A 23,443-nucleotide genomic window follows, 5' to 3' on the forward strand; every position below is an offset into this window, starting at 1 on the left:
AGAACAGCCAGTGCTCTTAACTGCTAAGCAATCTCTCCACTCCTTAGAGTAAACTATTCTTTTAGCCTATTCTAGTCTATACTCTCCATGACCTTTCCAAACAGCTATACTATTCTTGAAGTTGTCTTACTCTCCCCCTCTCTCTCTCCCTCCTTCCTTCCCTCCCTCCCTCCCTCTTTCTCTCCTTCCTTCCTTCCCCCCTCGCTGTGTGCATCTTTATTGCATAGGACCATGGGTGACTCATATCCTCAAGATGCAACACAAATGTGGAGAGTAAAAAAATCCAACAGCAAAACTGACATAACCTTCCTAGCTCTACTGCCCATATTCCCAAATATTGTTTATAAATGTTGTTTTACATTTAAAGTGAAATATAATATAGATATAAATAATTTACATTGGTATGGATTTTGCTTTAGTGATATAAATTTAAGGTAAGTTTTGTTATATACATGTATATTTCTGGTCTTGATTAAGGTATTATGATTGTGTAGTTCATTTAAAATGTAATGTATAATTAAAAAATATAGGTTGTTAGTAAATAATCATCAATAATAGTCAATCTTGTAGTCATGTTAGTTAGATTTTCTAAATATATAAAGATATATTTCAGTTAGTTAGGCATTCTTCATATCTTTAAAAGACTACAAAATATGACATTTAAAATGTTCTAATAACTTAGGGCTTTTCATGACAATGAGACATGTCTGCTCCTGGCAGCACCAGCTACTTCATGAGGAAGATGGGCATTAAAGAGACTCCTTATGGAGTTTGATAGCCATTTGGGCAAGAAACTGCTCTTGCCTGGACTGATACATAAACTGGACATGCAGGACCCACAAAAAGATGACTGCTAAACTTGCCTAAAGGTGAGATGATCCTTTGGGATTCCTGCTTCATAAAAGAGTCTATGAGACATTCTACAGGACATAAAAAAGTGACTAAACTGTCTTTAAAATTTCCTGCTTCATAAAAATGTCTGCTAAATACTATGGGCCCGTAGGCTGAAGATAGATGCCCCAATGGTACAAAAAACTTTGGGTGACTGTACAGGCAGCGAGATGTCTCTGTCAATTCTAGAGTTTTGGAAGTTGCTTACTTCTTGTTTACTTAGGTAATATTATATCCTTATAGAGTCTTTGATGGAGTTAAAAAATCAATAGATGGTTATAGTTTTCCTTTGTTATAATAAAAGATAAAATAGATCTAAATATTGTAACTGTAATTCTTGCTTGATACCTGTTATATGTAATTTTACTATGTTAAAGCCTTCCTTTTTGTTTAAACAGAAAAGAGGAAATGGTGTAGGAGGCCCTTTTGTATTTGTGTTGCTTTCATTGGTTATTAAAGAAACTGCCTTGGCCTAGTTGATAGGGTGGAACTCAGGTAGGCGGGAAAGACAAAACAAAATTCTGGGAGAAATAAAGAAGAGACAGACAAGATGCCATGGTTCTCCTGCCCAAAACAGATGCTGGTTAGACTCATGCTGGTAAGCCACAGTTAAGTGGCAATACAGATTATTAAAAATGGGTTAAATCAAGATGCGAGAGTAGCCAATAAGAGGCTAAAGATAATGGGCCAGGCAGTGTTAAAATGAATACAGTTTCTGTGTTATTATTTCAGATGTAAGCTAGCTGAGCAGGACAAAACACAGGGCCCTGCACTCCCTACAACAAATGTCATATCTCTAGAGTTAATTCTCAATGTTTGAACTTAGACTCCAGGACTCTGTGCTTATATAATTTTGACAATTCTGTTTCTCTGAACTGCAGATAATGACAGCACCACCCTCACTGAGTTGTGAGGATTGAATAAATTAATATGTCAAAGGAAGTTGATGATATTGGGATATAGACATGCCAATCCTTTGGACAGAAATTGCCATTGGGCCCCTTACTTTTTTCCCAGCTCTGGCATACTTTGTTCCTTGGAAGTTCTCTCTTTCTTAATGAATGGTCTTTCTTTCTACCACTATCCATGTGTCCTTGGTTAATTCCTTGTTCTGACACAGAAAAGCCTGGAAATCCTAGTAAGTGCCACTGGACCCTGATATCTACCTATAGCAAATTTGTGTATATTTGTTGAATGAAGTCCAAGAGTCTTGCCGTTGGATGGTATACCATAAAATTCATCTTCACAACTGAGCCTGGCATTACTTTATGTCATTGTGGTTCACAAGGGATAAAGCATGGACCCTTATGGTGCTCACAGACTCAAAGGTGTGGAAGTGGAAGGTTCAGAGTCAGTGTACTAAGTGCTCTAAGAGGCCTTGAAGAAGCAGAGTAGGCTTCTTGGGGGAGGTTATATCAAAGGACAATCAGAAGATGAGTAAGAGTTATCTAGGAAGAGTAGGCTGAATGTTAGGGAAGGGGGTAACTTTTGCATGCAGGTTTACTCTAGACTACAAAATGTGTGGGTTAAGTGTGGGGTATAAAGGGCACGGGGACAAGGGTTGTGGCTGAAAAGAAAAGCAGCCTCTGCTGACTTACGAGAGTTGGGCTGGTTCAGTCTTGGCCAACTTGACTTACCATTGCAAGGTTCAGAACAACATTCCTTCCTAGACTAGTTAATCATGGACTACTTTGATTCCAGAAAAGTCACCGAGGCCCACATTCTTAATCAAAGAGTAAATGACCACTCTTAATGTTTTCCATATTGGGTATTGCCACATGGACACTCAGAGAAGACTTACTGGACTGTATTGAAAGGCAGGAGGTAGGAACAGGAGGGAGGAGGAGGAAGAATGTGACATAGAATCAACAAATGAAAAAAAATCAAGGATATTCCAAAGGATTCTAAGGTTCAAGAGGTTTTCTGAATAGTAGTAGGTAATAAGGCATGGTTTGCTGATCTGGAAAACTGACAAAAGAGAATTGCCAAAGAGTCCTCATGATGTTGAGCACCCGGGCCTAAACTGATCTAGTGTTTTTAGCTTAAATGGGGGAATTGAAGTTGGAGCCCAAATATCTAGTATCACATTTCAGCTGCTGCTAATGGACATAAGACACAACCAGATACATAAATGTTTTTGCAAAGCTATGGATCTGTGATATTTCAGACTATGATGGTAAACCTTGATTGTCAACTTGACTGGTTTTGGAGTCACTTTGGAGACACACCTCTATGTGTGTCTGTGAAGCTGTTTCAGAGAGGTGAACTGAGGAGAGAAGATCAAATCTGAATGTGGATGGTGATATTTCACTGCTTGGGGTCTTGGGCTGAATAAAAACAAGAAATCAAGATGAGTTGAAGCACTCATCCTTGTACCTCCTTAACTGTGAATGTAATGTTTCCAGTTGTATAATGCTCCTACTGGCACGCCTTCCATGCCATGGTGGACTACATCTCTTCTTAAGCCTTGAGTCAAAACAAACCCTATATTTCTTAAATAACCAATACACAGCTAGACAAAACCAGAAAACATTAGTAATTAACAGTTTGAAAAAGAAAGATTGTAAGAATTTATATGTTTTTGCAGGCTGCATGTAACATCTTAGAAGAGCAATGCTATTATCAGCCACTAAATTACTATGCAAGGTCCAGTTTTTTTTTTTTTTTCATTTTTCCTCTCCTCTGCTGATTTGTTTTCTTCTTAATACAGCATTTGTTCCTGGACTTTTCACCTTGCTGTTGTACTAAATGTGGGGTCTTTTTTCCTTTTCAGACTTTAAAAGTAGAATCAGTTTAATTAACTGTTAAGATGAGGTGGTGATGATAGGAAGTGGTTACTGGATTGGCTTAGAAGGTAAATGCTGTCAATTTAAATGCAGTGTTTCTGCTAACCCAGACTCTGACACACTGTCTCTGACATTTCCGCTGCAAGTTTTGGTTTGGCCTAGTTCTTTTAAAGATGTGAAGCTGACTTGGTGCTTTCCCTCCCAAACAGCTTCCTTTTCCTGTTTCTCGTTTACCGTACTGTTTGCCATCAGCTTTGTGTTTGAAATTTGAGCTCTGCTGATTAGGTGTGAGTATAAGCATACTATGGGCATATATGTGTGTGCATGTGGGCATGTATGGGCATATTATGTGCTTGTGCATGTGCCAATTAGTGCACAGTTCATAATATTTTCATGAAAACACAAGTTAACTAGTAAAGTTCTAGCCTCCTTAAGTAGAAAAGGTGTATGTTGTGGAATATTCCTTTACATTGTGTGGAGATATATCACTGTGGTAGGTTTAATAAAAACTGATTGGCCAATAGCTAGGCAGGATTTTCAGGCACAGAGGACACTGTGAAGAAGAAGGGCAGAGAAATCAGACAGACATGGAATAAGTCAGGTGTACAAAATGGAATAGGCATAAAAGTTACTTGGTAGAAAACAGATAAATAGAAATGGGTTAATTTAAGTTATAAGAGCTAGCTAAAAACAAGCCTAAGCTATTGGTCAAGCTTTCATAATTAGAAAGAAGTCTCCATGTTATGATTTGGGAGCTGGCTAGTGGGACAGAAAAATCTGAATACAAATGGCACCCAACATCCAGTCCTGTATATCCACCTAAGACATGATACTGCTTTAAGAAAGGTTCTAAACACACAAAAATGGAGCCAAACACAGCTTATTAGCCTCATGTCTCTCATATCAACTGTGGTACAGGGAACATTTTCTGGCAGCTGCCTGTATGCTTGAGCTGCCAGTAAGACATGAGATAAGACATGTGGCAACTTTAAGGTTTTGCTCATGCAGACAGAACAGGTTATAAATATGCAGTAAAGTAGGTTCAGATGTGAAAAAATTCCTCTAAACAGGTTGTAGTGTATTTATCAATGTGTGTAGGTTTAAGAAAAAAAAATGGGTATAGACAGCCATAGAAAAAATAGTTTAAAACTAAAAAGACTTTAAAGAAAGGGTAAAGTAATAAAAAAAGAATAAGTCACAGAAAGATGGGAAATACATAAAAAGTTTGGATTCTATATGCTTTGTGATGTCTTTGAATTTTTTGATTGCTGATGAAGAAACAATAGCTGTTGAGAGACATTGGATTATGGAAAATACTAAATTAAACCAACCTATATATTTTAAATATGTCTTAACTTCAAAATGGAAGTAAAATATGGTGCATTAGAGAAGAGGTTATACTTTTTTCCCACAGAAAATGAAAGGCTGTGGATTTATTCAAAGTTAAAGAAGATCAAATATGATTGGGGAAGACCCCCTGAAAATTTGGCTGGAGAAGTAAAGAAATAAACCTAGAAAAACTACAAGGCAGGTGACATATATTTTACCTGCTCAAACATCAAACAAAAAAATCATCTTTGGCTAGCTTGGGTACAATGCATAGTCGATAGTTGTGTTAATGTAGACATATATGTTACCCTTGAAATTTTATGTGTTTTCACAGCATAGGGACCAGACACCAATGAAAATGGGTAGCTCAGGTGATCTAGCCTCTTAGAACGCCTCTGTTGCATTCTAAGTTTCCTCAGAGTTCTGCAAACAGAATAGTTTCAAGGTAACTGGCTGAGATAGAATAGCCAGACTATTCTAGCCAGGATTTGACCATTATCATAATTTTCTCAGGTTCTTCCAAAAATGTCAGTGGTCCAGACAACAGGAAGCAGTCTAGAGAACACAACTCTCACATTTCCAAGAGATGGGATGACTTTTGGTCATTCAATGGGTTATGGATATTTGTTATTGTTTAGAGGGGTTGGTTACAAATTGTTATTGGTCATGGTTAAAAAAAGACTAAACAAAAAAAAAGATTACATTCAGGTATCTCTTTCTGAAGAGAAAAAGGGGGAATATAATAAAGAAATAATGAGATAAAAAGGTGCATTGTTGAGTCTATTTTTGAACCACCATTAGTCTCAAATATTTTACATTGGTATGGATTTTGATATATTGATACAAGTTTAAAGTTATTTTTGTTATACTTAATGCATGTTTCTATTCTTGTTTGAGGTATTGTGCTTATGTAGCTCTTTTAAAAATGTAATGTGCAATTAAATACAAATTAATAGTCATTTATCATAATCAAACTCATCATATTAGGTATGTTTTCAAGGTTAAACAGATATATTTTAAATAATTAGGTGATCTTCAAATACTTCAAAGGCCTACAGAATATGACATTTAAGATGTTTAATAACCTGAGGCTTTTCATGACAGCGAGACACATCTGCTCCTGGCAGGACCAATCTACTCATAAAAGGATCATGAACATCAAAGAGCCTCCATATAGAGTTTGTTTTCAATGTGGCAAACTAGCCATTTGGGCAAGAAACTGCTCTTGCCTGGACTGCTGACAGTATACTGTCCAGACTGGATAAGTAGAACACAAAAGAAATATAAATGGACTAGATGTTGTAAATGTAATTCTTACCTGATAATTGTTCTTATTGTGTATGGTTTTATTACGTTAGAGTTAAAAACCTTTCCTTTTTATTTAGACAAAAGGGAGAAATGCTATGGAAGATTCCTTTACACTATGTGAAAATATGTGATTGGTTTAATAAAAAGTTGAATAGCCAATAGCGAGGCAGGATTTCCAGGTACAGAGGACACTGGGAAGAAGGGTGGAGAAGCCAGACAGACCCAGAACAAGTCAGACACACAAAATGGGATAGAGGTAAAAGTCATGTGGTAGAATGTAGATGAATAGAAATGGGTCAATTTAAGTTATAAGAGCTAGCTAAAAACAAGCTTAAACTATTGGCCGAGTATCCATAATTGAAAAGAGATCTCCATGTCATGATTTGGGAGCTGGCTGGTGGGACAGAAAATCCATCTACAAGTGTGGTTCTCCTTCTAACACTATGAAATTATCAGAAGAAAAGAATGATGTGTGTGTGTGTGTGTGTGTGTGTATTGTTAAGATTATGAGAGTCTTAGTGGGGATGAAAGGATAAGTAATGGAATAAAAATGCAAGGCTGGGTATCAAGTTCTGTGGGAAATAGTTATGTCATGTTGATAGGAAAATTCACAGCACTAAAGGCTTACATTAGAAAAGAGAACATGTTTTACGTGTAATCTAAAGTCTTATCTGAAAGATTTAGATAAAAAGAAGAACAAAATAAAGTAGGTTAAGTAGAAGAAAGGAAAATGTAAAGGGTAGAATTAACATAAAAACAAAGGAAACAAGTATTTGTTCCTTAAACATGAAAGAACGTGACAAACCTGTAGAAAGACTGACAAAAACGGAGATAGAAAAATGCTCAGTAAAATGCATGAAATGGGTTATTACTCTGGATCCCTTAGAATTCAAAGGATAGTTGTAGTGATATTTCATGTGTATTTTAGTGAATAAAGCTTACCTGAAGATAAGAGAGTAAAGCTGCTGCCCTGGTCAGCCTTACAGGCTGGGCCGTGTGACACACACCTTTAATCCCAGAAGTCACACTGGTTTGTCAGTGGAACCAGGCTGTAGCAGTGCACACCTTTAATCCCAGCATGAGAGAGGAATATAAAATGGGAGGAGACAGTCTCATTCTGAGATTCCTGGAAGCAGTATCACCATTTCGGACTGAGGTAGAGGTAGGAGCCAGTGGCTGGTGGTTTTTCTTTTCTACCTTCAGGTTAAACCCCAATATCTGTCTCTGGGTTTTTATTAATCATGCTACAGATATTTATCAAATATTGTGATATAGGCATGGTATATAATTATGGAAGATATAACCATCAAAGGAAACTGGCTAAAGTTTATTATTTTCAAATTGTTATTTTTAATATTATTGTCATATTTTATTTATTATTTATATGCTAACAATTTTATTTATTTTTAAATTTTGTAGAATGATGTGTAAATTGTTAATATTTGTGTATCTTAGGCTGGTTTTGAACTGACCATGTAGATAAAAATGACCTTGTACTTTTGATCCTCTTGACTCTGACTCCCAAATGCTGGAATAACAGACAGTCCTGGGCATAGAACCCAGTGTTTTATGAATGTTGGGCAAGCATCCTACTAATTGAGTTACAACCTCAGCCAGAAACCAGGTAAAGTTTAGATGGAATTTCTCTATATTTGTAGCTTCCTGTTAATGAATATTTGTTTTGTAGTTAACTAGAAGGACTTGATTCTGTAATTAATTAACTAAAAAGAGCTTCAGCAAGAGCTGGAGAGATGGCTCAGTTAAAAACACCGACTTGGGATCAGCACCCACGTGGTAGCTCAGAACTGTCTTTAGTTCCAGGGGATCCAACACTCTCTTCTGAACTCAGTAGACACAGGCACTATAACAAACCAATGTCTAAACACTGGTGACAGGACCAACAACTGTAGTGTAACTGTACGAAGAAATATTCAGTGATTGAAATGGACAAGCCACTAATACAAGTCACAGTGCAGGTGACTCACATATGGGGAACATGTGGAAGAATGCATACTTTGAATAAAACTTGGGAAAATCTGGGAAAGATGAATCTAATATATAGCAAGAGAAATTCTGAAAAAGGCCACTATCATATATACTAACAACAGACATCAGTGATTGCTTGAGTAGGTCATTGTCTGGGAAAGTGAATAATTATAAGGGGATTTTGGGGATGATGGATATATTTTGAATCTCGATTGTGATATTTACACTGATCTATACTCATGTGAATCTGCTTAAAGCAAATGTGTATCACTGTCAATTATACTCTAATAAAGAGTATACATACAAAATATGTAGAATAATAATATTTATATACATATAATACACCTGTAGAACAATACATAAAAATATGTAGAACAATGGGAAATTTTAAAGACACTTGGATCTCATCATCCTCAATTGCGGGACAGAGATGGTGTTCATCTCTCATTGGGGAGAGACTAGGGTGATGCCAGGTACTGATTGCAGCTTGTAAGAGTGCCAAAAATGGCAACCATTGTCTTATAAAAAAAACTAGTAGATCATGGAATGATGGGCAACAAAGTTACAAGATAGAACTGAGTCCTGAACAGATGAATGACCCATTTCCACGGCAGAAAGGAAAACAAGGAACAAGACTTCCTCAGTCCTAAACTGTCTCCAAGGCCAACCAGATAGTTCTGATTAGAAGATTCTAGAGAAATGTGGTTTTGGGTACTAACCTCTATTAAAATCATGTTGCCACACTCTCTGAAACAGTTCTGGCTGTCCTGGAACTTGCTCTGTAGACCAGGTTGGTCTTGAACTCACAGATATTCACCTGTCTCTGCCTCCAGAGTGCTGGAATTAAGGCGTGTGCTACCATCTGGCTTTCATGTTGCCACTTTTGTGGAGAGAATAGTAACTCAGATTGCTCTTGAACTTGAACTCTGGGTAAAAGCTGACCTCTGGTGAGCACTCACAGAAACGCTGCTTTCTCCAGGGATTCCTGTGGTGGTAGATAAGAGCTAAGAACTGGACTTCTCATTGTCTGCTTTCAGCGTTTGACATTTTATCTTTAAAGCACAACTAACTTTCACCACAAATAGTTCATCACACTGCCAATGCAAAAAATGGTCGCTGTTAAGATCTTTGCTCTTGGTAAGGAGACTGAAGTACAGGAAGGCTAGATTCTTGTCGAAATCACACAATCAGGAAGTGACAAAGCTAGTTGCAGGCTTAGTGCTCCTAACCAGCCAGGACACTTCTCAGTATTCGCCCTTGTGATCATGAGAAACATTCTACAGCCCGAATTATTATCCAAGCATTTTATTTTCTCCATTGGATTAATCTCAACAATACCAAGGAGACTGAGGCAAGAGGATTTCAGAGTTCACAGGCTTCCTGGGTTACACAGCAAGAGACTATTTTCAAAATGAACAGAGCACACACACACATGCACACACACACGTGCGCGCACACACACACACACGTGCGCGCACACACAACACATGCGCGCGCACACACACACGCACACACACGCGCGCACACACACGCACACGCACACACACGCGTGCGCACACACACACGCACACACACATGCATGCACACTCCCCAGACTCTGACCTGTGGGCCTGTCCTTCACAGTGAAGGAGATCCTCGAGGGTAGTACCCACTCACTCTTCTCACAACAGAGAGTCAACCAGTTTTTGCTGCTGTCCTGGTCCTCACCTGTGTGCTTCCCTGGTATCCACACTCATTTCTGTGCTTCCTAAACACATATTGTCTTGCTGGCAAGGAGAAGTCCAATGTGGTAACAGAGGTGGCAGCAGCAACAGCGGTGGTTGGGGGTGAGGTAGTAAAAGTTTTCACCATCCCAGAGCTGACATAAAAGTTTTGAGTATAAACACTGTGGACGGAAACATAGTAGGTGAGTGCTCAGATAGAATTCTATCCCCAAGGAGAAATGGAGTTCTTTGATCACCAGTTAAGGGAGTATAATAAAAGTTACCCAGGCTATATGTGTGGGGTTGTATTTGAATAGGTAGGAGGTGGGCAGTTGGCTATCTTGTCAGGTAGTAAACTTTATAACATCATTGTCTCTTCCTGGGACTGGTCATTTGGGGTGAGGCACTGGCACGTTAAAAGTTGGACTATATGGTATTTGTGAATAGGGAGATCATAAGCCCTTGGGGGAAATGAACTACTATTAGTTTGCTAAATGGACATAGTATCAAAATATCTTCTAAACACTACCTTTATACTCATACATCAGTGAAGCTCTTGCCTTCATTAGAGAAGCTTCTGCTTGCAGTGGAAAGAAATACAGAGACTCACAACTGATCAGAGTGGAGAAAGAAGTGACTGTGGAGAGGTTGGTCCCAAATGAGACACCTGTCACACACACACGCACACCTGGTCAGAGTGCAGAAAGTAAGTTGATGGAGGTGGGTCTTGCATTTATCTGTTGCTTTCATTGGTTAATTAGTAAAGAAAACTGCTTGCCCCTGATAGGACAGAAAATTAGATAGGCGGAGTAAACAGAACAGAATGCTGGGAGAAAGAAGCCGAGTCGTGAGTCGCCATGATTCTCCCACTCCAGACAGACGCAGGTTAAGATCTTTCCTGGTAAGCCAGCTCGTGGTACTACACAGAATATTAGAAATGGGTTAGATCAATATGTAAGAGCTAGCCAATAAGAGGCTGGAACTAATGGGTCAGGCAGTGTTTAAAAGAATATAGTTTCCGTGTAATTATTTCGGTGTAAAGCTAGCCGGGTGGCGGGACGCAGCCCGCCGTTCCTCACAACAGTAAGTGACTGTGGAGAGCTTGGCCCTGAATGAGACACCTGTCACACACACACACAAAACACACGCACGCACACACACACACGCACGCCTGGTCAGAGTGCAGAAAGTAACTGACTGTGGAGAGCTCGGCCCTGAATGAGACCTCTCTCTCTCTCTCTCTCTCTCTCTCTCTCTCTCTCTCTCTCTCTCTCTCTCACACACACACACACACACACACACACCACACCTGGTCAGAGTGTAGAAAGTAAGTGACTGTGGAGAGCTTGGCCCTGAATGAGACACCTATATCACACACACACACACACACACACACACACACACACACACACACACACTCCTCTCACTAACTCAGGGACATTGTGGATGGGGTGGGGGATGGAAAGACTGTAAAAGCCAGAGTTTGTGGAAGACTTCACAGCAGTGTCTTCTGGATACAGCAGGACCATCGCACTCATGAACTCACAGCATAAGTTACTTGCCCAAGATCAAGCCAGTCAGCTTTCTAGAACGGATGGGGAAGGAGTGCATGTGGCCCGGCGCCAAGCTGAGGAGCTATGGGTAATTTATGGCTGCTTGGGAAGAGCCTTTTCTTTTTTAAGGGTTTGTGGCTCCTGGTAGATTGCCCATGCTCTAGTGGACGGTCATACGACAATATATATACACAGACATTACTAACTGGCCTCAGCAGGTTATTAAAAATGAAGAGAAGAGGATATGATGTTGTAAGGGTTATATGAGAGGGTTCAGAAGAAGTTGGATGGTAGAAGGGAACTGATTATAAACGAAGTATTTTGTATAGGTGTATGAGAATATCAAAGGATAAATTAGAATTTAGATTCTGTTTTTTAAAGGTTTTTAGATTTACTTTATTATTTTTTGCTTATGGATGTTTTGCCTGCATGCATATATGGGTACCATATTGGTGCCTAGTACCCACAGAGGTCAGAAGAGGGCATCAAATCCCCTGGAATTGGAGTTACAGACGGTTGTGAGCCACCGTGTGGGTGCTGGGACTTGAACCTGGGTCCTTTGTAAGAACAACGACTACTCTTAACTGCTGAGGCAACTCTTTAGCTCAATTTCTGATTGTTTATATAATTCATCACAAGCCATTGGTTTAGGCTCCAGGCATTCAGTGTTCTGTTTGAGGGGGACTTTTGTTTCTTTATTTAGGACCTTTTTCCCTCTACATACACAAACCAGTACACTCAGCCCATAAACTTAGTACACACCCCGTCTTGTGCTACAGCCCTACAGTGGCTAGGCCTTAGCACAGAACCTTCTCATTCATCAGCATCAGTCTTATGACCACCAAAGCTCATTAGAAATGCAGTCTTAGGCCCTCTGAATCAATCTCTGTATTTAGTCCTATTTTTAGATAGATTTCTTTTACCTTTATTTATGTGTCTGTGCATATGCACATGTGTGTTTGTGTCCACTGAGTCTGGAAGAGGACAACAGATCACCTGAAGCTGGAATTACAGGTGAGCCCTGTTGTAGGAGCCGCGGGCTGTGTTCCTGCCGCCCCAGCTCCTGGTTGCCTGGCTAGCTTATGCCCCAAAATAACAACACACAAACTGTATTCTTTTAAACCCTGCTTGGCCCATTAATCTAGCCTCTTCTTGGCTAATTCTCACATATTAATTTAGCCCATTTCTAATAATCTGTGTAGCACCCCAAGGTGCATTTACCAGGAAGATTCTAGCCTACGTCCATCCTGGGTCAGAGCTTCTTAGCGTCTGCCCTGGCAATGAGCTGCATGGCGTCTGAGCTCACTTCCTCTTCCTCCCAGCATTCTGTTCTGTTTACTCCACCCACCTATGTTCTAACCTATGAGGGCCAAGCAGTTTCTTTATTAATTAACCAATGACCTTCCTCCATCATTAACCAATGACCTTCCTCCATTAAAGCCCCTGAAATGTGGATACTAGAATTGAACTTGGGTTCTATGCAAGAGCAGAAAGTTCTATTGATCCCTGAGTCAGCTCTCCAGCTCCCAGACTCTGCATTTTAGTGCGTGTCCACAACCACAGTAGATTTTTAGTGTATTACAGAGTCTAGCAGTGCTAATGGGGTGGAGTGTAACAGGCATTGGAGTGATTTCTAGTTGATCACACCTGTACCCTTCTCTAAGGACAGCTCTGATTTCAAGCCTTCCTTTGAACTCCAGTCATTTGGGAATCCTTAGAAATTCCAAAACCAGATCATACTTCACACAAAGTGAATTTGGCCACTGAGGGAGGGACATGAGCCTCCAGAGTCCCTTACATGGTGGACATGTTTGGGCTTACTCTGTATCTGACAGGCACTGGCTTGCTTGGAAGGTCCTGGAAGGTCCATTCTGCTCTCCCTTGCACTGAGCTGAGGGTTCTGTTGTAGACTCCTCTTGATCCATGTCTGAGAAGGGGGATTGTAGGAGGAGACTGCTCATTTGTTTTCCTGCAGCTCAGACCCAAATAATCACACAAAACTATATTAATTACAATATTGCTTGGCCAATGACTCAGGCATATTTCTCGCTAACCTTTACATCTTAAATTAACCCATTTTTATTAATCTGTGTATTGCCACTAGGCTGTGGCTTACTGGTAAAGGTTCTGATGGAATCTGTCTCCTTAGATAGCTACATGGTGTCTCTCTGGCTCTGCCTACTTTCTCTCTATATCTCTGTTCAGATTTCCCACCTGGCTTTACTCTACTAAGCCACTGGCTGAAAAGGCTTCTTTAATAACCATGGTAATAAAACATATTCAGAGCATACAGAGGTGAATCCCGTATCATCTCCCCTTTTCTTTCTAAATAAGAAAAGGTTTTAATTTTAACATAGTAAAGTTACATATAACAAAACAGGTATCGAACAAGAATTACAGCTACAATATTTATATCTACTTTATCTTGTATCATAACTAAGGAAAACTATAATTATCACCATTTATTTTTCAAATCCATTAAAGACCCCAGAAGGATATAATACTACCTAAGTTAACAGGAAGTGCAATTGTAAGTAACTTCCAAAACTCTAGAATGGACAGAGACATTTCATTTCCTGGACAGTCACCCAAAGGTTTTTGTAACATTGGGGCATCAATATTCAGCCTACAGGCCCATAGTATCCAGCAGGCTTTTCCATGAAGCAGGAAATTTGAAAGACTGTTTTGCCTCTATTGACAGTTTGTCAATCACTTTCTTCTGTATCCTGCAGAATGTCTGGAAGACTCTTTCATGAAGCAGGAACCCTGAAGAACTGTCTCACCTTTAGGCAAGTTTAGCAGTCATTTTTCTGTGGGTTCTGTATATCCAGTTCACACAGCATACCATCAAGCAGTCCAGGCAAGAGTAGTTTCTTGCCCAAATGGCTAACAGATGCCATAAAGAGCCTTTTTGCTGCCCATCATCTCTTGAAGTAGATTGGTGCTGCCAGGAGCAGATGTGTCTCATTGTCATGAAAAGTCCTAAGTTCCTAAAACCTTTTAAATGCCATGCTCTGTAGGTCTTTGAAGTGCTGAAGATTATCCATCTAACTGAAATATATCTCTGTATAACTAAAAAACCTAACTAACGTGACAAGTTTGACTATTATAAATGACTATCAGCAATTTTAAATTATACATTATATTTTTAAATGAACTATCTAAACATAATACCTTAGACAAGAACAGAAATTCATATAACAAAATTGACCTTAAATTTGTATCAATAGGCCAAGATCTATACCAATGCAAAATATTCATCTCTATGTTATAGCTTCCTACTTTCTTTTTAGAAATTGATTGTGACCATTAATCACTTCTAATCAACCCTTTTAAAGTGAAAATAAGCATTTATAAACAATTATTTGGGGAACTTGGGCATTGTTTTCTTCAAACTGCTTCATGCTGTTTGTTGGGTGAAGTATTTTTAGGGCTCGTGGAGCCCTTTTAGGGGGTCTTGTTTCATCAAACTACATTAGCCTGGAAGGAATCCACAGGTTCTCATCTTCTGTGGAAACAAAAGCAGAACCTCTTTTCCAAAGCAGCTTAGCCTTAGACCCAAATTTTGAAGACAAGGTATCTTTATGTTGATTGTACTTATCAGCCCCCAGAATTGACTGTTTCTTGCAGTCAAAATATTAAAAGAAAACACAGCACTATACATAATCCAGACTCCCTGTGCATATTCCATCTTTACACGGCTTATTTTTCTTTACTACTTTAATCTATGATTTAATTTATAAAATTTAATCTATTAAATCTATAATTTAATCTTTTAATTATTTTTACTTTCTCTTTAAAGACTTTGTTTTATTTTTTAAATGTCTATACTCTTTTTCTACTCTTTTTCTTATCTCTCCCAAAGCCTACATACATTTCTTAAATACACTGTATCTCGTTTAGAGGTCTTTTATGTCAGAACCTTTCCTAGATTCAAGGGAAGGAAAATAGACTCCAGATCTTGGTTGAAAGAGCAGCAGAGATGTACATAGATGGGTGGGAAGTTTGATATGCAGATTTATAGATGTGCAAACTGTACCAGCTTATAATAGAGTGAGTGGTAGAACTGGACTAAGACCCAGCCAATGAGTTCTACAGCTTCTGTTTTAGGGCACTAACTGATCGTCATCTTTTCGATGATGGAATTCCATAGTCCAGGCAGGCCTTAAATTCAGTTTGTAGCCCAGTCTGGCCTTGATCTTACAGTGAGCCTCCTTCTTCAGCCTTTGGTATTGCCCTAGCATGCTTAACTTTCTACTTTTCATTTTATGGCTCAGGGTGTAAACAAGCCTGATTGTAGAACAGAGTTTCTCTTGGTTTTTAGTTTACCATATGAGGATATTTGTAGAGAAATTGGTGTTACAAATGCCACATGAAATAGAAGGCCAAGTGTTCCTGTTGATATACTCCTCCAATTCACTGTACTCAGCATCCTGAACAGGCTTGGTAGGTTTCCTTGCCTTCCATCATTTCGATCTATGGAATCCTTTGATTCTTCCTGCACTTTCTGATTTTCCCACCAGGGGGAGATCATCTCTTTTTTAAAGGACAGTTCTTCCTCCCTTTTCACAGGTTGGGCTGTTATGCATTTGTTAGTGTGCTGATTTTAACTACAATGTGTTTAAGTACAAACAACACATCATGCTTTGAAGCTAGCATAATAAAAATATGTAAAGTTTCTTATTAATACATGTAATAATAGTTTAGGTATGTTAAAGATATCATTAATTTCTCAACCCCTTCCCCACCCCTCCCTAGTCTCTCAGAGACTGTACCTAGAGCAAGTCTCACCATCTCAGGTCTTTTTCGATGAGACCTTTGAAGATTGGCAGTGCGCTGCTCAGAACTTTTGTCCTCCTTGTCTAAAACCCTTTGACTTGCTCAATTCAGGTTGTGCCTAGGGGCCATAGTAACTTTTGATGGAATATGTTCAAGGATGAAAAGACAGAACCAACAGGACTTGCTGCTTGCTTCCTCAGTGATTATACATTCTGCCCACTCCTGAGACCTCAAGTAATCTATATTTCTGCCTTTGCAGGAGTGATTGGGGTTCACATGACCAGTGAGTGACTCAGAATTTCCCTTAGCAACTTCTCAAAAGTTCCCATAAATCAACAATGGGAGAGTTGGGAAGCAAGGCCAGAGTTGTAGGACAGAGTGATTCTAGGTGCAAGCCCTGCCCTACAACCCTTCTTGAATACAGCTGACAGAGTTATAGTCATGAGAGGCAGAGGTTATTCCTTACATGGAAGCAGAACAAGGTCAAAGAACAGATGCATGGAGTCAATTGATCTGTCTACGTGAGAAGAGTTCTGTGCATGGAAGCTCCAAACAAGAGGAGAAAAGAATCTGCGTCACCTTCTGTTACCTGAGATTGGCAGTTAGGGGACCTGAGCTGGTGGCCCACCTTGCTTGGGAATGGCTTCAGAGTACCTCCAACCTTACCTCTCTCATCTGTAGTTGACTGGAGGACTGCTGAACCATGGGACTTTGAGAGATCCCAAACTGATGTGTTCTGAAGTCACAGGATAAGGGTGTTCTCTATTGTGAAGCTTTGGTTGCTTTGATGAAAATATTACATATAGCTAGTAAAGATTACCAAAAGACACCAGGACTTAAACAAGAGGCATATTGTGTCATACAGTTTTTGTGGGTTGGGAATTTGAGACAACTTAATGGGGTAGTTTTGCTACAATCTTTTTTTGACGATGAAAAAAAAGTCTACTCCATCACTAGATGACTTGGCTGGAGGTGAGACTTGATTGCTTACAGGTGTTCATTCCTCTGGCTGCGAGCAAAGATCTAAGTTCATTATCTCATGAGCCTCCCAGCTACTGCCTCATAGTCCTGTGACGTGGCCGCAAGCAACAGCAATGTAAGACAGCAAGACAGAAAACTGTTCTTCCTGTGCTCTCTTTGTTACAAAGTTCAGTTCAAGTCAAGAAAATGCCTACCATGAAGTGCAAGACACCATGAAGGCTGCTACACACATTGAAGTAATACTAGTTCTGCCTATTTCATTGTAGTGCTTTTCAGTTATTTGTTTGTTTTGAGACAGGATATCATGTAGCCTAGGTTGACTTCAAACTTCCTGTGTAGGCAAGGAGGCTCTTGAACTCCTGATCCTTCTGCTACTACTTCCTGATTGCTGGAATTACAGATGTCTAACACTATGCTTGGTTTATGTGGTGCTGAGGATGGGACTCCAAATTTTGTTGGTGATACACACTCTATCAACTGAATTATATCAACAGACCCCTTGTGAAGCTTTGTATACATACTCTGTGTTAGACTGTTTTTCCCACTGTGACAAATATCTGAGAGGAACAAATTAAAGAGGGAATTTATTTGGGCTCATAGTTTCAGATGTTTAGTCCCTGACCCTTTGCTTAAGTGTTTCTAGGCTGTTAATGAGGTGGAACACCATGGTGGAAGGAGAGTGTGGTGGAGATTGTTCACCCCATAGTGGCCATAAGTCAAAGAAGACAGGAAGGACACAAAAAGGAAGATGGTAAGATACACTCTTCAAGGGCACACCCCTAAATGACCTGCTTCCTCTATCTGGGTGCCACTTCCTATTTTGACTACCTCCTGATAAGGCTATCATATTATGAATTTACCAAGGAATAAGTCCATTGATTATGCCAGAATCTGAAGGATATAATTACTTCTCAAATGCCTATCAGCTTGACACCTAAGACTCTAATACATGAGTTTGTGAAGAACACTTCATATTCAAACCTTAACAAACCCACTGCAAAGAAAACCAACAATCAGAGTGTGCAATTGCTAAAAACAGCTGCTAAGGGGACTGCTGGAGCTGGGCCCAGAGACGTCAGAGAAAGTGTCACAAAGGGCTTGTGGACAGACAACTGGGAAGCTTGGAAGCTCAGGGATCTCTAGCTCTCTTTGCTGACATTCTGTGAGGAAGATAATATGAAAAGAACTAAGATGATTTAGAAAATCTGTCCATCACTTTTGAGTGTTCACCCAAGGCTGGTTTTGATAATTTATTAGTGTTCTTTATAAATTTCAGGTATTCTAGGAGAAAGTCTGACCCAAGGTGGAGAATGACTTATGTATTATCCCTTAGCTCTGAGACTCAGAGGGGATCATGTGCTCTTTGTGAATACCAACAAGTATAGTTCCATTATCAAGACTTGGCAAGATTCCATGTAATTTCCCAATATCACACAAAGGAAGTTTTAGGTTTTAAAAAATCTCTTTGCAATGATAAAATACTTTAAAAAAAAATAAAAGACAGGGTCTATCTTTGAAGCCTTGGATGTCCTGGAACTTACTATGTATATCAGGCGAAACTATGTTTTAAAGTTTATTTTGAATCTTTCCTGGTTAATTTTTACATACTCTTCTATAATAATGTATCAATCATCTCAGTTGTATAACAAATCACTCCATATCACAGGCAGATGTAATAGCAATCATTCTCTTATGTTTATGATTTTATGGAATAGGAATTCAGGAAACTTGGGGAGTTCACTGTAGGATTTCCCCCTGCTTTCTGTCCTTTCTCTTCCAACCCCTCTCCTTTTCTTTCCTGTTTCCTCCTTCCCTCCCCCCTTCCCTCTTTCTTTCTTCCCTTTCTTTCTTCTTGGCAAAGATCTCACTATGTAGTCCAGACTGGCATGGAACTTGTCATGTAGTTCAGGTTGGCCCTAAACCTGTTGTTATCTTCCTGTTTTAGATTTCCTGGTGCAGGGATAACACGCGTGTGCCTGCCAAATTCATCCATTTGTGGGATTTCTCACATGGTTACAGTAGAATGCCAACTTAGGCTTCATTATCTGCCAGTCAGACTGGGTTGGATATCCAAATTGGCATACTTCCATGTAGCACGGAGACTCAAATTCAGATTAATCTCACCTTTGCCAGAATGGCTATCATTAAGAAAACAAATGACCACAGCTGCTGATGAAAAGCTTGACTGGGAGACTGAAGGAACTAGAGGAAGAGGGTAGAAAGGAAAGGGCATGGGGCAAATAAAATCAATACATGACTTATGAATGTATATATATATATATGGTGTGAAAAAACTTGTTCAGGTATTTACTATACCTGTGGCTTGTGTATACTCAGATACCCTGATGTGCAGATGTATCCACATCCGAGGTCAGCACAGTGAATCTCATTTGCTACCAGCCTGCAACCTATCAGCCATCCTGAGAGAGGCCGAGTCAAAGCAATCACGGGAAAACAGCGTTGGGACAACTGGATGAAGCTAGCCGCAGGCCTGTTTTGCCAAGTTCCCATTTTGTGACTCAATAATCCCTTCACTGTTTAAGCTACTTGAAGTTAGTTTTCTGAAAATGCTGATGGAAATGCTCCTACTTCTGGGATTAATTTCGGCTTTAAGAAGGGACGTTTAAGGGGACTTATCTTAATACTCTGGGCCTAACCTTCAGGTATTATACATGTGTTTATGATTTGAGTCTGGTTTCTGACACCTTAATTTCCTCCCAGTCCCCCTATTCATATTGGAGAGTGGCTGGGTCTCCCCAGAATCTGTTGCTTTTATTCGTATCATTCTCAATGGTTACACACGGCTGGAGTCTTACTCTTCCAAAGTATCACCTCAGTGGTTCCAGCCCCACCACGGGCTATGTCTCAGATGTCTTGTTAGATTTGAGAGAATGAGTGCTTTCTTATGAGCCTCCTTCTTGAGTTATTTCTTTTTCAAATCCATGGCTTGGTAGACTCCACACCACCTGGTTTTGGCCTGTTATTGTACTATGAAGATTCCAGACACCTGGACCTATATGTTAGACCATTATCTTTCTGGTGCCTGCAGCTGGATGGATGAACCCTGCCTCACTCACAATTATCCCTGCTTCTCCTTGAAGGCATTTTGGTGCAGAGCTTCCTGGTAGAAACCTCACACACCTTGGATGGATATGTTTGGTTCAGGAGACACAAAGCATACCTCCACTTGTATTGTTTACGTGTTCTCTGAAAAAGAGTCATCTCTATGTTTTTCACTGCATAAATCTCCTTGGTATACACTCAGGGATCAGACTTGAACTTATTTCTCTGCTGTTTGTGGTGCATAGATTACATGGGGACTTTGAAAGAATAAATAGTAGATCCCACTTCCTATAGATTTCTGACTAAAATATCAATTGTATATGAGTAAATATGTTTAAATCAGCTATGTCAATTACAACTAACACACACACACACACATCTTTGCTTCGGGTTTGTTTGAGTCCTCCCCTTTCTTGTACTTTAAGGTATTGTCTGTTCGTTAACAGCTATCTGTATTTGGGACAGAATTCATTGAGACTAGCTTTTGGGGTAACTTAGAGTACAGTTACAGAGTAGTAGGTGAATTTATATATGTCCAGAGTGGTTCTGCTCGGTTTCAACACCTTGGTAGTAGGACGGGAGGACACACAAGTGATCAGTGGGAATTTCCAAAGGTCTCAGTAAGGAGACCCAGGAAAAACAATTTTCAAAACTATAAGTCCCAGAAACTCCTCAAAAAATTTCTGATTATGGCAGGATCTCCTGTGGCCTTTTACCTGCAACACCAGCTCTGCTCCTCCTTCCTCCTCTGCAGTGAAGAAATGCTCCTTCCTTCGGCAGAAAATCTGAGAGCAGTCCAAAGCCTCGTCTGGGAGTACCATTCAGGAAGTGGATTTCCCAAGGTCCTTTCTTCTTCAAATTCTCATGTCAACAGCTACAAAGATTTTTTTTCCCTCATAGACTGTGTAATAACCTTGAAACATTGGTCATTACAGAACGGTGATAGCTCAAGGTTTTTGATTAAGGCTAGGCATCTCAATTTCTAATCTCTCAGCATTTTCTTATGCTAGTTCTAGGTACTGCTGTGATGGAGGAGTTACTTTCATTTAATAAAGAAACTGCCTTGGCCCATTTATAGGCCAGCCCTTAGGTGGGTGGAGTAAACAGAGAGAATGCTGGGAGAAAAAAGCTAAGTGAGGAGTCGCCATGATTCTCCCACTCCAGACAGACACAGGTTAAGATTCTCCCTGGTAAGCCAGCTCGTGGTACTACACAGAATATTAAAAAATGGGTTAGATCAATATGTAAGAGCTAGCCAATAAGAGGCCAAAACTAATGGGCCAGGCAGTGTTTAAAAGAATACAATTCCAGTGTAATTATTTTGGGGCATAAGCTAAGCCATGCGGGCGGCCGGGTGCCGGGGACGCAGACCCGCCACTCATATTACAACAGAGTGGCACCCAACGTGCTAATGAATGGGCCAGGCAGTGTTTAAAAGAATACAGTTTCCGTGTAATTATTTTGGGTAAAGCTAGCCGGGTGGCGGTGGGAAGCAGCCCTGCCGCTCCTATTTCAACACTGCTGGAACGGCTGGAAGATTTGGCTTCCTGTTTCTACAGCCTCCTTATCCACACACTGAACGCTGTTTTCCTGGCTGTGGCTTATGAGACCCCATCCCAGAGCTGAGGCTCACATCTATGAAATTCCCTGCATCTTCTGTTCCAGATCTATGTTTCTCTGTTTCTTACCCCTGTCTTCACCACTGAATCGCTTCTTTCTGTCTCTCTTGAAAACTGCTGATTACAGGCACTTCATTAGAATGGGCTCTCCCTTGAACTTTAAACCGTTTTGCCTCAGACCTTAAGCCCAGTAACTGGGAAACTGAGTTCTGACATCTGACAGGACCTTTTGATGAAATCGTTGGTACTGTGGGCTTTTGAGACTATCTCTTACTTTCTAGTTTGCTCAATGTGAGGCCCTTTCAGTTAACTCTAGCAGCTATAATTACTCATAGAAGGGCAGTGCCAGCTTTTGCTAGTGGCTTGGCTCTAGCTACCTAACATCACATTCAGACTGATTTTTACTTCTACAGTACACAAATTTATGAGCAAACAGGCATAAATCTGTACCCATCTACGAGATGGTTAGAAAATCCTTACCAAGAACCAAACCTGCTATCACTATGCCGGCTTCTGGAGCTTTGAGAAATTAATGTCTGTGGTGGAGGCCACTAAGTCTATGGCACTTTGTTATGTGAGGCTGAGTTAAAGATGTAGGTACACAAAAAGTCCTGACAATAATTAAATCTCCAAGTCCATCTGCATCTCTAAATTCTGTGTGGTTTGGTTATGTAGTCCACAGACTCCTCTCCCCCCCGCCCCCCACCTCATTTTTACTTTTTTGTTCAGTCTTGTCAGAGTTGAGTTTCTGATGAGTTTATTTACTGTCACGAGTTATTTCACAGGGTTGAATTTTCACTCATTGCTGAAGTTCTATTCAGTTGCTACTTATTGTCAAGGACCACAGTAATTCCCACCCTGACCTGACTTCCTGATGCTGCCTGACATGTTTAATCTTGATCTGAGGGCCATCCAGGACCCTTAGTACTCTGATACAATATGCTTCTGGCTTAGCAGATGCCCATTCTTAAAGTTAACAGAGTTTCCATATCTCTGAGTTTACCCAATATTAGCTCATGCATATTGCCAATCCAATAAAGTCCATTAAATGATTTTGGATTTTTATTTTCAAAAGTATCCATGTTTTGGACAACTGACTGTTTCTGGTCAATGATTCCTGTTAGTTGTAGCCTTCAGAAACCATTTTTGCCTCTTGAGAGGATTTTCTCCCAGCAACCCGAGTTTATCCCCTTGGAGCCAGTTGCATGTCAGGTCTTAGCCTCAATCCCTACTTTCCAACTGAGCTGTGAACTTAAACAGTGCTCATATTCAGGGAGCCTGAGTGGGCTGTGTATCTCTCTATGCTGTACACAATGAACTATCCTTGTCCCATAGTTCATCTATTGAAGTATTATTATGGCCCACACATCCTGAGCTTGTGGTCTTAGAGGACCCTCACGATCTCTATCTGCACTTTCCACACAAAGGAAGCTAGATAACATCAC

The 23,443-nt window shown here is 40.0% G+C and overlaps 1 protein-coding gene across 2 annotated transcripts in view; it reads right to left on the reverse strand.

Moving 5' to 3' along the window:
• The window catches only part of Xcr1 (X-C motif chemokine receptor 1), a 30,348-nt gene extending 8,939 nt beyond the window's left edge, over positions 1-21,409 (reverse strand). For both annotated transcript variants that reach the window (XM_057768231.1, XM_057768230.1), the window contains exon 1: positions 21,096-21,409. The gene's annotated coding sequence lies outside the window, so the exon portion shown is untranslated. The remainder of the gene's footprint in view (positions 1-21,095) is intronic.
• Between the last annotated feature and the right edge of the window lie 2,034 nt (positions 21,410-23,443).

The sequence above is a fragment of the Chionomys nivalis genome, chromosome 4, assembly GCF_950005125.1.
Source record: "Chionomys nivalis chromosome 4, mChiNiv1.1, whole genome shotgun sequence".
Lineage (NCBI taxonomy): Eukaryota > Metazoa > Chordata > Mammalia > Rodentia > Cricetidae > Chionomys > Chionomys nivalis.